Source organism: Peromyscus maniculatus, chromosome 19, assembly GCF_049852395.1.
Source record: "Peromyscus maniculatus bairdii isolate BWxNUB_F1_BW_parent chromosome 19, HU_Pman_BW_mat_3.1, whole genome shotgun sequence".
Classification (NCBI taxonomy): Eukaryota; Metazoa; Chordata; class Mammalia; order Rodentia; family Cricetidae; genus Peromyscus; species Peromyscus maniculatus.
In genome coordinates, this window is record NC_134870.1 from 80,011,375 (window position 1) to 80,029,221 (window position 17,847).

Below are 17,847 nucleotides of genomic sequence, written 5' to 3' on the forward strand. Positions count from 1 at the left end.
GTCTGTGAGGCCTAACTCCAACAATTTATTCTATAAGTCATAGTCTTTTGTCAAAACAGTAGCAAAGTAACTAAGACAAATAGTAAGTGTCCCTTCAAAATGATATGCCCAAGTCCTATACTCCCCACATGCCTCTTAACCTGTGACTATGACATTTGAAATAGTTTCTCAGCAACTGTAATCTAGAACCTTAAACAGAGATCAACCTTGATTTTGAGTAAGTCATACTGAAAACAATGGGTAGGGTCCTTATGAAAGGAGAGAGGAGATTTGACAGGCATACACACAGAGGGAGGTACATGAGATGGGACAGAGCTTGCAGCGACAGTACCACCAAGGCAAGGGATCTTCCTGCAGCCACCAAAGCTCAGGGCCAGGACAATCTCTGAGCTCCAGGTGGAACTGACCCTGTTGACTCTGGGCCTTCAGGGTGAGATAATGATTCTGTTGCTTAGGACCACTTCAGCTGTAGTAACTTGTTAGAACACCAAAGAAACTAATGCCGCTGACATGTTCAAATCAATTCTTTACTAGCTCTGTGCCCTGGGCACCAAATTTCAAACACCCTCCTCTCTAAAGCTGAGTTCCTAACATTTGTCCCACAGAGAAATCGGAAAACAATTTAGACTGCCACTATCTGCTTTCCATTTCTTCTGACATGTGACTGTGTTTGAGCCCCATCTTTAGGCTCCTTCACCAAGAGGAACCAGGTGAAAAGAAATGACTTCCTTACCAGGCACCTGTGCCAATGTGTTGCTGTGGTGGTTGTCATGGGAACCGAGATACAATCGACAAGACTGGAATCACCAGGAAGTGGACCTTGGAGCAGAGGCCCCTGTCCAACCGGTCATGGGAAAAGAAAAAGTAACTGCAGCAAAGTTGTCTCAGGATCCATCCAAGTCAACAACGGGTTTGAAGGAATGTGTGCAGACGACCCGGAAGTGCCCTGAACGGAACAAAGAAGGCTGAGTTACTAGGCTCAAGTGACAGTTGACTGGAAGGTCCATGCAGCATGCCAACAGGAGACCATGTGGAGCGAGCAAAGGAACAACTCACCAAGAGGATCTTTGGGAAGGGTTAATCCAGCAGGAAGCCTCAGAGCCTGACTAGTCAACCCTTCCCCCACCCCAGGCAAAGAACACTTTCCTCCCAAACCCTGGCTGGCAGGTGCTGCTACAAAAGACAATAGGAATAAAGTTCTAGAAGACAAAATGGGCAAGAAATGATGGTAACAGCATGAGCCGGCTTTTATTCTTACGTTAGAATTTACATGAAATTATTCTGGGTCAAATCTTCATTAAGCACTTCAAACTCTTACCTCCAGTTTCTCACTTATCGGTCCATGAAAAGGTGACCAGTCTGTGGACAACACAAGTGTGGGAAAGAAAATAGATGAGAATAGAGGTGAGTTAAGGTAGAGATGACCCGGGACACAGTCCTTGTCGGGGAAGTAAAGGCAGCAGTGGATAAGATGCAGGTAACAGAGAACTGCACAGCACATTGTGAAAATAAACTGATGAGAGACTAATAGGCTTTGGGTTAACAAAGAACAGCCAGCTCTGATGCCTTTAGAGGGAAGTGGCAGCTTTTGTAGAAATGGGAGAAGCCAGACGAAAACACGGGTATAGAGAGAAATAGCCTCACTGAAGTCCACAGCTGCCGCACACTGAGTTCTCACCACACGGAGCTGTGCCTTCTTCTACCAATGGACCGTTTCCTAAGTCTTGCCTTGGTGAGATAGAATTAGACCACCAACATTGTGGTGAGTTTTGTAGACAGAAAATAAATATTATAATAATAGAGAAATTGTGAGATGGAAAAACTACTGGTAAAATACAAATACATAAACCATCCTGACCACAAGAGGTCAGTATTGTTTCAAAGCAAAATTGCCCTAACACCCCCCCCCCCCCCCCCCGGAGACTGGGTACAAAGTATATATAAGGAAACATTTTATAAGGAAACATATATATATGTTTCCTTATAAATCAAAGGTTAGTCGCCAATATATTTGATTTTTATAGTCTACTGAATGACAGATGGCGACAAAATGTGAGAAATATCAACTTGTTAAAAAATTAACTTGTTAAAATATATATTTCCTGTTAAAAATGAACTTGGAGCCTTTACATTCAAAAGCAGTAGCTGTAATTAAGTAAGGAGAGAATGTGTGTGTATATATATATATATTCTAATTCTATTTCAAGTTCTATTTATAAGTTTATAAATTCTAAGTTATATATTTAAATAAACATAGTAGTCATATGTTAAAATACATTGTATGTAAAATTATATACACAGGTGTGTGTGTGTGTGTGTGTGTGTGTGTGTAGAAGCATGTGCTCAACTACCAAAGAAAAATAGCAACATGTCTTTAATTACTCTGTAATTGAAGAAGTCAGACACACATGATACCTTTTGGTAAAAGTAGAAAAAGAAGAAAGGAATGCTATGCTGGGATGAAGATGGAGATTAGGATTGTCGGATTATTTTCATGCCTTCGAGCTCAAATCAGGAGAATTGAGAAGCAAAGAAATGACGGGGGGGGGGGGATGAGTAGATCTGTGTGAACACAGCAGTGAAAAGTTCCTATTCAGGGCAGTTTCAGGTGTGCTAATTAGAACCAGGCCTGTGGCCCTGGATTCTTTCCCACTGTCGTCCTATTTGAAACATTCGTTCATTTGCTGCTCCAGCCCTCGTGGGGCTGGTTTAAATGGGTAGACAAATTCCTGAATATCTGGTGATCTGTAGTGGTAGAGTCCCTGAAAGAGCAGGGACTGAGAGACCTGGAAGGTTCCTCATATTTGAGAGTGATCTAAGGTTCATTCAGACCAAGAGCAGCAGGTCAGGGCCTCGGGTCCTAAAATTTGGAGTTAGCATGGCTGTGGTACAGTGAGTGAGCTGGAAAGAGAACTCGGGATGGCCAGATGCCATCTTCCGTGGCATGAGAAACCACAAAATGGGGTTGGGATCATGGTTTCTGTGAACATTAAACATGGAAAACCTATTTAGGCTGCTACATAAGTGAACAGGTAGAGATATGTCGAGTGGAGACAGGAAACCCCCATGTGACTTAATGCTAACATAGCTGTCGGGGAGGAAGATGTTCAGGAAGAAGCAAAACAGAAGAACCCACAGCTCTGATTGATAGGACCCAAGTCAGGGTGTGTGTGTGTGTGTGTGTGTGTGTGTGTGTGTGTGTGTGTGTGTGCTGTGAATGAATATGTGGTGTGGGGGTGGGGGGTTATGCATTCACTGCTGAAACCCTATTTCCACAAAGAACATTAACCTTTCCTCTTAAAAGTACAGTTATTAAACAATCACTATTTACACAGGGAAGTTTCAAATACTGACAAATCATTGTATTGGTGCATGCACACAAAATAATACCAAGTGAGCACCATGACTTTTTAATGATAATGGAAGTAAAACAATATTCAGCCAAATGCTTTTTAAATTAAAATTTAATAAAGAAAAGATTAAAAGATGATTATTCCCTTGATGTTCTGACTTTTATATCCATTGCTCAAAGTCTCTACTGAGTATTCTTTTTTCTTTGAATTATTCATAGGAAATGAGTACACTGAATCTAAAAACTTCACCCCATAAATCTATAAATTAGAGTCATACTTAATTTCACATTGTCCAAGCACATTTTTAATAACTTGCAAAGCGCTGTTGTAGAAAAAAAAAGTATCTACCTCATCCAGGAGCCATCAGGAGAAATGATGGACCTGTGATTCTGCTACATCTTATTGGCTATATAAAAACATTAGCAATGGACAAAATGTGACCCTGAGCTGATTCTGGACTTCCAAGTAAAAATGGAGGTGAGTGGGCAGTCTGTTTTCTGCCTGGCAGAACTGGATCATCAACTTTTGTGAGTAGAGTCTGTAGTCAATCGACCTCAGAAGGTTTCCCTGGTGGGTGCCAGGAAGACTGCACATGCTGAGAATTTGGAAATGCATTGAGATCGCTGACTGTCGTGATGAAAAGTCTCACAGTGGCTACAGCTTCCCTGTCAAACGCCACTGAGTGCTGGGGCTCTGAGGGGATACACCACGTCTAGCTAGCAAACACAGCATTGTCAGGTCTGTCCTCCAGGTCTCTCCCTCTGCCTGGGTATTGTAGGCAGCTCTGTCTCCATCATCTTCTTTCTCTGTCCTGCACAACAGCCCCAAGAAGTCTTTACTCTTCTCGTTTCTAACTACTGTAGGAGCAAATCCAGAGGATTATTACTTCCTTTTATGATTCACATTACATTTGTATGATGATAGACCTAATCATCTACATGGAGTAAATATCATACAATTATAATTTATTATTATATAATTATATATTATAATATAGCATTATGTTGTTGGTTGTAAAACGAAGAAGGGAATACTTAAGTTTCCTAAAATATTGTTTTAACCATGTCTATTTAGGCGAAAGTGCTCGCTCCTGAAGCCTGGCATTCTTTGTTTGATACCTGGGACCCAGAGCGGAAGGGAAGAACTACCTCCTGAACGTTGTCTTCCAACCTCCATTATCTGGCTAGTTACAAGTTAAGGTATGCTTTAACATATGCAATAATAAATAAATAAAGCCTGGTTTGACTTCATCTCTCCTCCATGCTTTCTAAAGGTAGAATCTGGTATTGATTAGACTAGGCTCCCTATTGCACTGATTTTTGTGACTGCTAGAGAACTAATTGTGGTGTAGTCAAATAAATAAATGTATGCAAACTGAAATGGTAGAAATACTACAAGATGACGATTCTTTTAGAGGGATGCAAATAACCTTCCAATTAATACATATTTCTGTTAGCTTTTTAAGCTGTTATACCACATGGACTACTTGGTCCTGCCTCTCTCCCTGCTCTGTTACTATAGCGTCTCTTTTCCATTGGAAGTTGAGGGTCTCAGGTGGCATCTCACTCCAAAACCCAAGAACACAGCTCTCTAAGTTACATTGTGGCAACTTCCTTATCTCTGGTCCTTTACAGTCTCTGCTGCTGCTGCTGCCAAAAGTGCCTTACCACTGCTGGCACCGCCATACGTCCTGGCCAATGCCACAGAGCTCTGAGCCTTGGCTCGGTGTCAGCCACCATACTTGATCTCGCATTGCTGAGATCTCAGCACTCTGGGTCTACATTACACTGGAAAATAATGTTCTGTGTGGTAGTGTAGAAAGCACATCTCTATACCATACACATGGGGAGGGAGGGAAGAGACAGACAGAGAGACAGAGAGACAGAGAGAGACAAAGAGAGAGAGAGAGACCTTTGCACTGGACCTTTGGGTGGGAACCCCAAGCACTTTTCTTTGTTCTTGAGGCACATTTCCCAGACTTTTGCAATGTGAGATGTTTCTGCTTTGGGTGCCCAGGCTTGAGAACCCCACACTCTCAAGGGTAGACCAGTGATGTAACTGAGGACAGGAGAGGATCTGAGGTTTAGAAAGTGAGATGACTGACTCACAGCTAGCAGCGCCTTCCAAATTTGTCTGCTAATCCAGGACTTTGCATCAGACTTACTTGGACTGAGATCCTGTCCTCCCCTCTCCAGCATGCCCTAGAGAAGTCTGTTCCTGGGTGTAGCTGAAGGTTTACCTGTGTCCCCCCCAGTCAGCAGCCACTCAGACCCGAATAAACACATCGAGGCTTATATTATTTACAAACTGTATGGCCATTAGCTCAGGCTTATTACTGACTAGCTCTTACACTTAAATTAACCCATATTTCTTATCTATGTTTAGCCATGTGGCTTGGTACCTTTTCTCAGTTCTGCATTGTCATCTTACTTCCTCCATGTCTGGTTGATGACTCCTAACTCTGACTTCCTCTTCCCAGAATGGCCAATCAGCATTTTATTTATCAACCAATCAGAGCAACACACATTCACAACATACAGAACGACATCCCACAGCACCTAGGAATGTTGGCTTCTAGGTTGAGCATATCTTAAGTTCAGGCTGAATACCTCCCCTATAGATCACAGCCTTGGCCAGATTTCTCAATTTGCTGTGGGAAGAAAATGAAGAAAATGTGGCAGACAGGAATGTCACAAAGACAAACTACTCAAGAGCTCATTTTACCTACAGTGAAATGTGTACTCTAGTCCTTCATGTGTACAAGGACTCTTCAAATATTTAACTTTCGTTCTCCATAAAATGATAAATCTATGATGCTATGCCCTCCTACATCCAACTAATTTAGTATCATGTGAAAAGATTCAGACTCCCTGAAGTCCATCCCGAAAGCCTTCTTTGTGAAAGCTGATTTTCCCCAGGGTGACCTTGTCCTCTTGCTCTGTAGTGTCGCATGCATCCATGTCAGACAACATCAGTCAGGCAGACTATGCACTCATTCCTGATTATGTAGAAGTAGCAAATCCTGGGATAACATGCCAGGAACAGAGGGGATGGGGCTTCTAATTGCAGATAACCCTTAGAAATTACAGTCTGGCTAATTATGGAGTCAGGCTTACTGCACTACATAATTAACATTATTTACTGGTTATAAAATGTAAACAAGACTGAATTTTAATTTAGGGAAAACAATGAGAGAACTATATCTCAGTCTGGCATCTTCAGTGATAGAGTTCCAAATGAAAGAAGATTCAACCTTGGTATCAAACATCATTTTCAAAATAATTTCCTCTTTTCTAGATACTTTGTTTAAATTACAAAAATAGTAAAATGGATACATTTACAGTCTTTAGGTAGAATTTCAAATATTGTCACTTTGCTACCATTTGATTCATCATTCTCTGTCTTAATGTATATGTCTCTCTGAACAGTAGAGAGCTGATTTACAGACATATTGCCTCTCTACTCTGGATACTTTGGTCTTATATAAAAAGAACAATCTGTCCCATGACAGACACCATAATTTATCTCTTATACGTGTCACACTGATTTTCTCTATTTTTTTCCATTTCATAGATGAGGAAACTGAGGTTATCAAGCCAAGAAACCTCATCATATCTCACCAATGAGATGCGGAGAGAGGATGTGCACCACATTCCTTAGAAACATTGTTAAGTGACATAAGGCAGAGAGAGGGGAGGACTGTTTGATGTGGGGCAGGAAGTTTTCCCAATCCTAAAGATAAAGACAGTAACATAAACTAAAGGTCAAAGGTAGAAGCACTATACATTGAAGAACATTGCTAAGGATGCTCTGTATGTTAAATGTGTTGCTCTGATTGGTTAATAAATAAAACACTGATTGGCCAGTAGCTAGGCAGGAAGTATAGGAGGGACAAGGAGAGAGGAGAATTCTGGGAAGTGGAAGGCTAAGGCAGAGAGACACTGCCAGCCACCACCATGAAAAGCGAAATGTAAGGTACCAGTAAGCCACAAGCAACGTAGCAACTTATAGACTAACAGATATAGGTTAATTTAAGATATAAGAACTAGATAACAAGAAGCCTGCTGTGGCCATACAGTTTGTAAGCAATATAAGTCTCTGTGTGTTTACTTGGGTTTAAGCAGCTGTGGGACTGGTGGGTGAGAGAGATTTGTCCTGCCAGTCAGGACTGGAGAAAACTCCAGCTACAGAGCATAAAATTAAGTGTTAAATAATAGAGACATGGTCCGAGTTCTTACATGGGAAGATTCACAATACATCAAAATTTTTTTCAACCATCAGTGAAACTGTAGTAAAACAAAAGTCCAAGCAGCCAAGAGTTTTCTGAAGTCGGGCACTGTGGGAAGGGGACCTTGCCTGTCAGGGATGGAGGGTTGCTTCACAGTCGGTCATGAGGAGGGGTTGATTGCAGGGTTCCACCAGGCTCACACACATGCCAGGCTTTGCTGGCAGTATGAGACACTTGCTCATCTACATGGAAAATATCACCCTGCCACTCACATCCAATGCAAAAAAAATAGTTCAATCTATTAAAAATCTAGGCATAAAAATCAAAACCACTAAAATACTTAAAAGGTATGCAATCCAGGCATGGCTATATTCCCAACACACAGGAATTGAGGACAGCCTGAGCTACAGAGCTAGATCCTGCCCTAAAAAGAAAAAAGAGATGTAAGAGAAAGATGCTTTGGAGTTCATGATAGGGTTTCTTCAAAAAGGCTTTTGTAAAACAACAAATGCTAAAGAAGAAATAGCTATATTCATTTATATTTAAAAAAACCTTAGATTCAAGAAAGGATACCATAAGCAAAATTAAAAGACAAGTACAGACTAATAAACTCTGTGTGTAATACATAGCACAAAAAGGGGGGTTAGCTCTGGAGTCCAATAAGGAAAAGTAAGCTAGACAGTGGAGAGACAGAGTATGAACACATCACCCATGGAAACACAATGTAAACTAACACCTAACTAACAAAATACTAATCTAAACAATACAAATTAAACTAGATAATAAAATTAAACTATTTCACAACCGTCGAGTAATGTCTAAAAGTTCAATGTATAACTCCTTGAGCCTGAGCTATTACACTTTAGGATCTGGAGAAATATCCAACAGAAGTATTCACAGCCTCATAGTTGATAATGATGGCATGGGAAAATATTCTAAAAGTCCATCAACAATCAAACGGATATTTCAATCTTTTAATTGATTAATTTAACAGAAAGAGTAATGGTTTGTCTATGGCATCTCACACATATATGTCATTGTACTTCATTCTAATTTCTTCTCTCCTGTGACCCCACCCCTCCTACCATGACACATGTATTCTCTTTCCCCCCTCATCCTTAAAATCTTTTTAAATCTCCACTTATGATCCCCTTTCTAGTTCCATGGCCTGGATTATTTCACTAAACATAATAATTTCCAGTTCTACCTATTTTCCTGCAAATATTATGATCTGATTTTCTTCATGGTTGAACAAAATTCCATTGTGTATGGGTACCATGTGTCCTTTATCCTGAATGGATAAATATGTTTTTAACTGAAACATGCACTGTTATATTGAAAAATAGTTGTAAGAATATTTAAAAAAGCAATAGTTCATGTAATTCTCCAAACACTCTATTGTTCAGAGGGATTTTTTTTATTTTATAATTCAACTAATTTTTTTTACTGTTTTCCACTTTATAAATTAGAGTATTGAGATACAAAGATATTAGGATAGTATAAATATGTTTGTGAATTTTGTATTGCTGAAGCTTGCCATTTGATCTTGGAATTCTTTCTTAATTATATTATATTATACATTTAATTAAATATATTTTAATATATTTAAATATTAATATATTTTAAAGTATATTTCTATCTTTATGTTTTTATACTAATGATTTATTACTTGGTTTTTATTTTATATTGCAAATCTCTGTTAAACCAAAAGCAAATTAAAACAATTTTCTTATTCCAGTTCAAAATAGGTGACAGCACACTACAATAGACTTGCAATAACTGCACTGCCTTTGGCCCAAGAACTACTGGCCAATATACAATGTGGTGGAGGCTGAAGCTTTGCAAAGGAGACACAAGCCTTGAAGATGAGAAATACAGTAGCTGCCCACCAGAAGTTGACAGTGACCAGTTGAGAGCAATCATCAAAGCTGACCCTCTTACAACATCACAAGGGGATGCCAAAGAACTCAACGCAGCTTCCTTTGGCATTTGAAGCAGATTTTAAAGGCAGGAAAGCTTGATAAGAGTGTGCTTGCCGGCGCGTTGGTGGCGCACGCCTTTAATCCCAGCACTCGGGAGGCAGAGCCAGGTGGATCTCTGTGAGTTCAAGGCTAGCCTGGGCTACCAAGTGAGCTCCAGGAAAGGCGCAAAGCTATACAGAGAAACCCTGTCTTGAAAAACCAAAAAAAAAAAAAAAAAAAAAAGAGTGTGCTTTACAAACTGGTTGAAAACAATTTTAATTTTTTATTTTGAATTGTTATTCTCTTCATCTATGGATCATGACATGCAATGAAAAGAGCAGCTCCCTGGGCTGAAAAGAAGCTTCAGGGAACTTCCAAAACCCAAAATTGCGCACACACACACACACACACACACACACACACACACACACACACACATGCCAAACCAATGAGTTGCACTAAAATCTCTAATGCCTCCAGCTAGCACTGGTCAACAGAACGGGACTGATTCTTCTCCATGACAACGCCCAGTCCACACTGCACAGGCAGAGCTTCAAAATTAAGTAAACTGGGCTATGAAGCTTTATCTTATGTACCATATTCACCTGTCCTGGTCACTGCTAATGATCATTTCTTCCAGCACCTTGACGAGTTTTTTCAGGGAAATGTTTCCTTGTGTTGGCTTTGACAGAGCTGAGAGGTAAGCATGCCCCTGTTGCTCATTATTTTCTGTAGTTAGGAAATACTTCCCAATTCTACACTGAGACAGTGAAGAGATGCACTCTCCTTCCTTCCGTCACAGCGTTCAGAGGAAGCAGTTTCAGCCAGCCCTGTCCAGCACATCTACAAGCTGTCAGTAAATATCTGTCGTATTATTTACTTCTCTTAGCCCTTGTGAACTGAAATGGCCAACGCAGAATGTTTCTGTCTCCTAACTCACAGCTAGATATTCATTGCTTCTCCCCACCATTTATTTTTTCAGTGTTATCTCTCTCAAAGGAGGTATAACATCTTGGGCTGACAGGCTGAGGCAGATTCTGGGAGAGAAGCAAAGCAATAGCAGGGTCTTCATTATCACCTTCCTCAAAGCAGTAATCTCTAGCATCCTTTTGAAGGAGTGACCCCAGCCAACAACTATGGGGACCTTGTTATTCCTGGCCATGACTTCTTTAGAGTAGAGTTACTGTTCTCTTCGTGGCCAGATAAACAAAGAAAATCAAGACAACTCACTAAATGTGAATACTGACATTTGAGTGTGTGTGTGTGTGTGTGTGTGTGTGTGTGTGTGTGTGAGAGAGAGAGAGAGAGAGAGAGAGAGAGAGAGAGAGAGAGAGAGAGAGAGAGGCAGACAGACAGATGAACAGACAGACAGACAGAAATGGCCCACTTGTCAAAGACATGTGTCTCTAAGCCTAATGACCTGAGTTCATCACTAGCATCCACATGGTAGAAGGAGAGAATTGACTCCTGCAGGTTGTTCTCTGACCTATGTGCATGCATGCACTGAATTAATATAATAATATAATAATTATATTAATTATATATTATATATAATAATTAATATATTATATAATATATTAATTATTAATTAATAATAATTAATGACTCAAGCAAAGCTGCAGTAGTTTTCTATTCTGTTTCTTTGTATTTCTCTATAACAGTGATATCCCTCTCTGTTTCTTTCCTTCCCTCATCCCCTGTGCCTCAGCCTCCTGGAATAATATTTCAGGTGATAGAGAGATCAGACTATTATTTTTACATGATTTTCCTGTAATTACTTATATGACTGAATTACATGAATATTATTATTTTAAAATTCCAAAACTAACTCTGTATATAAGTGTGTTATACAGTCTGTTTGGGAAGCTGAAGCCTCAGCCTGGTCCTTTCAGTGCTCAGCTCTGTCAAAATGAACAAGACATTTCTATGAACTCTCCTTTTCTTCCCTGAAGTAATAACAGTAGCTACTATCAAGAATGATATAGGCATTAAAAGAAATAAAAAAAATCAATATTTTACTGTCTTAGCTCTAGCCACTTTAACAAATACTAGAGCCTGGGTAGCTTAAACAACAAAATTATCTTCTCACGGTTTGTAGCGTGGAAGTTCAAGACCAAGGTTCCAGCAGGGTTGTTTTTGTTGAGAGAATTCTTCTTTTGACCTGAAGATGATGCAGACTATTTTCAATGATGTATTTGTGCCAAGTGGAGGAAAGGGGTGGTTTCTACCTTATCTTCTTATAAAGACATGGGGTCCCATCCTTATAACCTAATGTAACTTTAATGAACTCTTTGTAGGACATATTTCCAAATATAGTAACATCACAGGATAAGGCTCAAAAAAAATAATAAATTGAGGACATAATCCAGGCCATAGCAGTTACAGAAAATATTCAATATTTTCTGTATGGTACTGTCTTTTAAACATATTTGTTGTTTTTATTGGCTTTCTAGAGAAAACCTTAGCCCTTGTGCTGTGACTTGCAGGGTATAAAATTTAGACAGACAATGTAAGCAAAACAAAAAAGAATTTCATATGTTTCCTTTTTTCAATAGAATTGTAATGAGAGCTACACAGTGTGTTCCACTCTGCTTTCTCATGACATAAAACATAATCATTGTTTCTGTACTCCAACAAAGGAGTTGTACTAATCACTATCCTGACTGTGTGATGTTCTAACAGGTGGACACTATGTTCAACATGCACAAGAATTCAATAAACACTTAAATAGAGAACTAGCACATTACTGAAATACGAGATCATAGTGAAAAGCATGTCTCTGTGATATTAGGGATGCATTTAACTGCTTATAGTAGAACAGCCTTCACTGAAGGAAATGTGTTGGTGTTTGTACATGATCATCAATGACTAGTCATCTGTAATTTGGAGGAAGATAATACTGTGAGAAGAAGATCCCAAAGCACCTCTCCCAACCTAACATATACAAAAAATAGGTTTCTTTACAAGATCCATATTGCAAATTTATAATAGATCTTGAAGTAGCATGATAACATTTCAATCTATTATGTCTATGTGTGTGTGTCAGAGAGAGAGAAAGAGAGAGAGAGAGAGAGAGAGAGAGAGAGAGAGACTGTATTTATTTTTTCTAACACACTTTTCAATGTAAAATAAATTGTTCAATTAAAAGTAAACATTTTCCACTCAGTGTTGTAACTGTTTCCTGGTAATGTTGTAATAGTCACAAATTTGGTGTCTAAAACTAATTCAGGACTGAGGGTTGTAGTTCTGAGGTAAAGTACAATATAATTCTGTAGGTTCCATTTCCAGCACTACAAAAAAAATAAAATAAAATTAAAATTAAAAAAAAAAACAGAAGAAAGTGTGTGTGAGAGAGAGGTGGGAGGGGAAGGGAGAGGGAAAGCAGAGAGGGCGGGGGGAGATTGTTTTTAACAACTGGAAGTGAGAATTCTTAAATAGTTCTTGCTGGGGTAAAAACAAGGAGCTCCTTTGGAGATTATCTAGGTGTTGTTCCTTGCCTTAACCAGCTTCTGTAAGCAGTCCACATATCTTAATCCCTTATCATAATTCAGAGCCATTAACAACCAAGTTCTCCCCATAAACAGCCAATCAAATCCTTCTCACACTGTGTCACTAACGGTCTCTCACCTTCTCATTCACTTACAAAGACTCATCTCATTGGTCTCCCTAGACCAGCAGTATGATTAGTGGCTTCTCTCAAATATTCAACAAAATCAGCAATCTGTACCAATAGATTTGTGAGAAGGGCTGTTACTGTTGCTGAAACCCCTGGGCTTGAATGTTCTTCCATGTTGTAAGTTTAATGTTACCAAAACCCCACATTGATTTGCACTGTAGCAGCCTGTTAAAACACTACTTGCCCTGCTAGGCTAGTGTGATTTATACCTCCCACCATCGCACACAGTCTAAAAACCACTTAGACCACGTAGGCAAAACTTTGTAGGCTCCAGGCTAGTTTATTTTGAGTACCACTCTGAATAATTACTCCCTTTCTCCAACATGGAGCTTGTATCCATGGATCCTCTTCTATTGTACTGGTATGTGACCTTCTTTGGTAGAATGAACAGTTAACAATGTTGGGTTTTTCAAATCAAAGTTTCTCTGGGTAGTCCTGGCTATCCTGGAACTAACTCTGTAGATCAGGTTGACCTCAAACTCAGAGGTCTGCCTGTCTCTGCCTCCTGAATATTTGGATTAAAGACCACCATGCCCAGCTAACAATGTTTCTTAACTGCTGTAGAATTCTCATGTTTTGATGCCTGGACTTGAAGTCTCAACAAAAATACAGTAACCAATGCTCATTGAGAAATCACTCTTGTATTTATCTTCGTCATTATTATTTAATACCTTTTGCTTATTTTTATTACATGCCTTGGGAAGAAAAGTTCTGCATCAGAAACACCCCATGTGGACTCTGAGCTGGGTGGATATGATATGGGCAAGCATCACCAGCATTGAGACCTTTCAGGTGTTCTATCTGTTAACAAACATCGATGAGACATGTATAAATTATTTTTTACTCTTTCATCTCTTTCTCTTCGTTTCTTTGTTTCCTTATTTTAAAACAAAAGAAAGACAGTGAAAATTACTTTCATTTCATAGACTGCTGCAAGAATTAAATGAGTCAATAGGCATGCAGTGCTTGAAGAGGTGGACAGTGAACATTTGCTTAGCTAATAACATGAACATATACAAGCATATTAATAAAGCATACTGAGAAGCTGGTCTGAAAGCAAAGAAAGAAAGAAAAAAGGGAACTGGAAATTAGCCATTTCTTCAGGAACTATATAGTCGAACAAGACATTTACACTTACACATCACTGGCATACCCGCACAGCATCAGTGAAGGCCAAGATGATGGGGTGATGGAAAGCTGCCTGTACTATCTACTGCAGACCCCAAAAAACTATGTAGAATTATTTGAATTACAATTGAGTAAATACCCAAAATCTGTGAGCTCAGCCATATTTATATAATTGCTGGTTTAAATGAAGTATGAGATTTTACACATTACTTGTTCTGGTTATAATAACATGGAAAATCTTTTTTCATTCAACCTCATAACCATTTTTTTATGGCACCACCACGGACTCTTCTCTGAACAATTGCTCAATCCTGAATTCACAATCATAACTACCTACCTGCTTGAGGTTATCATTAACCTTGGCAAATGAAAAGCAGGATGATGCATTTTCATTATCTCAAAACATGAATCATTTGAATATGATGCTATCAAAAGTCATAAACTCTACTAGCCAAAAAAGAATGGTTTCCTTTATTAACACAGGTGTGGTTCCTAGGCACCTGGTCCACATCTGAATCTTTTTTCAAAGTCAGATGAGCTTTTATGCTATTGCTCACACCACCTGCAACAGCCATTTATGGCCTTTGCATACTAAGAAACTGCTAAAACTTTATTCCTTTGTGGAATCTAGAATACTTTAGTAAATCAACTAAGTCACTTATTGAACCAGTATTAGCTCTGGCTATGCCTTGAGCTCTCTTTGAAAGTGTAGTGGAGTAAGCAGATGTAAGATTAAGTTCTAATATGTAAGGACTTGTCTTGTAGGTGAGGCAAAAAAAAAAAAAAAATCAAGAAAAAGGGGTTGGGGATTTAGCTCAGTGGTAGAGCGCTTGCCTAGCAAGAGCAAGGCCCTGAATTCGGTCCTCAGCTCCAGAAAAAGAAAAAAAAATCCAGAAAAAGAAAGGGGAGCTGATGTGCAAGCTCCGTGTACACAGCCCACATGTTTGCAACAGGATGTCTCCACGAAGACTTTAACATAAGTTCATCCTGTGTATGGGACAGTGCCATTTTTATAATCTCTACCAGATGGCCATGGACATTTTGTGGAGGCGGATGTGTAAAGAAAATATCCTTCTTAGCGCTTATTACTTCCCCATTCTTTGTGTACATCAAAGCAGCACCCAGCATTTCTGAGAGTTTACTCTGGGAATGCAGCAAGCCCTGTTCTCCACTGACACAGTAACTGCTACTCTCTCCTCACTGAGAAATTTCTTCTTCTAAAAGGAAGAAGTAAAGCTCTGCTGTATGGCCGCGGGGTCCTGGCTCTGAAATCCAGCTCCATGCTCTCCGGGCGCAGGGCAGGCCAGCTTGGTGGCCCGAGGCTCAATGATCCCGGGCGATGGCTCCCACAAAGAAGGGTGGCGAGAAGGGCCGTTCTGCTATCAACGAGGTGGTGACCCGAGAACACACCATCAACATCCACAAGCGCCTCCATGGAGTAGGCTTCAAGAAGCGTGCCCCCAGGGCACTCAAAGAAATCCAGATTTGCCATGAAGGAGATAAGGACTCCAGGCATGTGCACTGATACCAGGCTTGATAAGGCCGTCTGGGCCAAAGGAATAAGGAATGTTCCATACTGTATCCGTGTACGTTTGTCCAGAAAACACAATGAGGATGAGGACTCATCAAACAAGCTCTACACACTGGTAACTTACATACCTGTTACCACATTCAAAAATCTACAGACAGTCAATGTGGATGAGAACTAAGCTGCTGAGTGTCAAATACAGTTGGAGAACTAAATAAAATCAAATAAAATAATAAAATCAAATAAAATAAAATAAAAAATATAAGTACTGCTGCTGGCAAATAAATAAATAGTATACCCCTGTCCGTTGCCAGGAATGCCAAAAGAAAAAAAAGTTAGAAAGAAAATCAGTGTTTTCCCTACTACTTTGCCAATGATGCATGCTAATGCCCCCTTAAAAGAGTGACTTTAGTACCCCATCATGGCTAGTATCCAGAGCCATGCAAACAAAAGTCTAGACACCAGGAATTTAAGTCCAGAATATAGGCTGGGGAAAACAACTTCCTCTTCATTTTGGTATCTCCCACACATAAAAGAAAACAACAAAACACACTTATGTAAGTCAAAACAGAGCTACATAGAAACACAAGCTTGCTCAGCAAACATCTTTGCACACATTCCGTGTTTTGAAACAGTGACCATGTAAAATTTGAGAAGAACCATCTGTCAGCCTGGTGGCAAAGTAGCCACGAATATTCAAAAGTTAACTCAACAGATCTACTGGAAGTCTACAATTATTTCTCTTTTCATATGATGTGACTGAGACCCAGGGATACTGTAAACTAGCAATACTTACACCTGAAAGATAAAGGGGGACAGAAGCAAACAGAAACAGAAATGTGTCAGGAGATGTGATGGGCAATACTGGGTGTCCACTTGACTATGTAGAGACACCTGGAAACACTGTAAATCACACTTCTGAATATGTCTGTGAAGAGGTTTGCAGAAACAATTGGCACATGGACTGTGTGAGCTACAGCAACCAATAGTCTGGGCATCAAGGTCAAATAAACACCAAAGGGGCAAGCATGCCCACATGTGCATGCTAGGCTCCTCTTGGGTGCATTCATGTTTGGTTTGGTTGGGTGTTTTGCTTTTTGGTTTTGCTATTGTTATCATCTATGGACAGTGGACTAAACCTTCAAACTCGGACTGTTGCCAGGGTCTGTCTAGGAACCTCTGGCCTCCAGGCTCAGACTGGGGTTTCCTCATGGGTCCCTGTTGTTTTAAGATTGTTAGAGTGAGTAGCTACTGGTTTCCCAGCTCTCTAGACTGCAGGCAGTGACTATAGGACTATCCATCTACCTTCAAACTAGGTTGACACCCCAATAAATCTCTGCTTATCACACATGTACATGCATGTACACACATAAATATACACTCACATGAACAAACATACTACATGGTCTACCAGTTCTGTTCCTCTGGAGAACCTAACATGGACTATGAGAATGAAGCAAAAAATTACCAGTAAATTGGGTTATATGACTTCAATAAAATTGAAGGAAGTCCATTCAAGTAAAATATCTATACAGTACAATATTTCTCAACGAACTACTTTTTTGTTTTCCTACATAAATATAAACATAAAAGAGACTAAGACCATGACTAGCAGTAAAGGTCCTGTGCAGATTTAACAAGACTGTATTGCTAATAGGCTATTCAAACATGAATGGAAATGTTAATGTGCGTTGCTGGATCCTAAGTGTTCCTTCTGGAGAAGGGATGAGAAGGCAAGGCATTAATGACACAGACACTGAGAGTCAGTTGAAGGCAAACAGCAGACTAGTTTATTCAATAACAGCGAAGGCCTTATATACCCTCCTCCCAGCACCCAAGTTGCGTCCCAACCTGATGGCATTGTGTGGTCACCCCTCATTGGCTGGGCACAATCAGGAACTCTGACAGCACCTGTTGCTAGGTCCTCAGGCAGACTCCAGGTTGGCTCATAAGGAAGCACTTTAAGTGCATGC

General features: G+C 39.8%; 1 long non-coding RNA gene and 1 pseudogene across 1 annotated transcript; both read left to right on the top strand.

Annotated features, from left to right (window-relative positions):
- Positions 1 to 640: 640 nt before the first annotated feature.
- LOC121824032 (uncharacterized) lies at positions 641 to 11,125 on the top strand. The gene is made up of 3 exons (XR_006065769.2): positions 641 to 1,762; positions 4,428 to 4,552; positions 9,320 to 11,125. It is a non-coding gene; the product is annotated as an uncharacterized LOC121824032 (long non-coding RNA).
- Positions 11,126 to 15,685: 4,560 nt separating this feature from the next.
- LOC102914242 (large ribosomal subunit protein eL31 pseudogene) lies at positions 15,686 to 16,055 on the top strand (annotated as a pseudogene).
- The last annotated feature ends 1,792 nt before the right edge of the window (positions 16,056 to 17,847 follow it).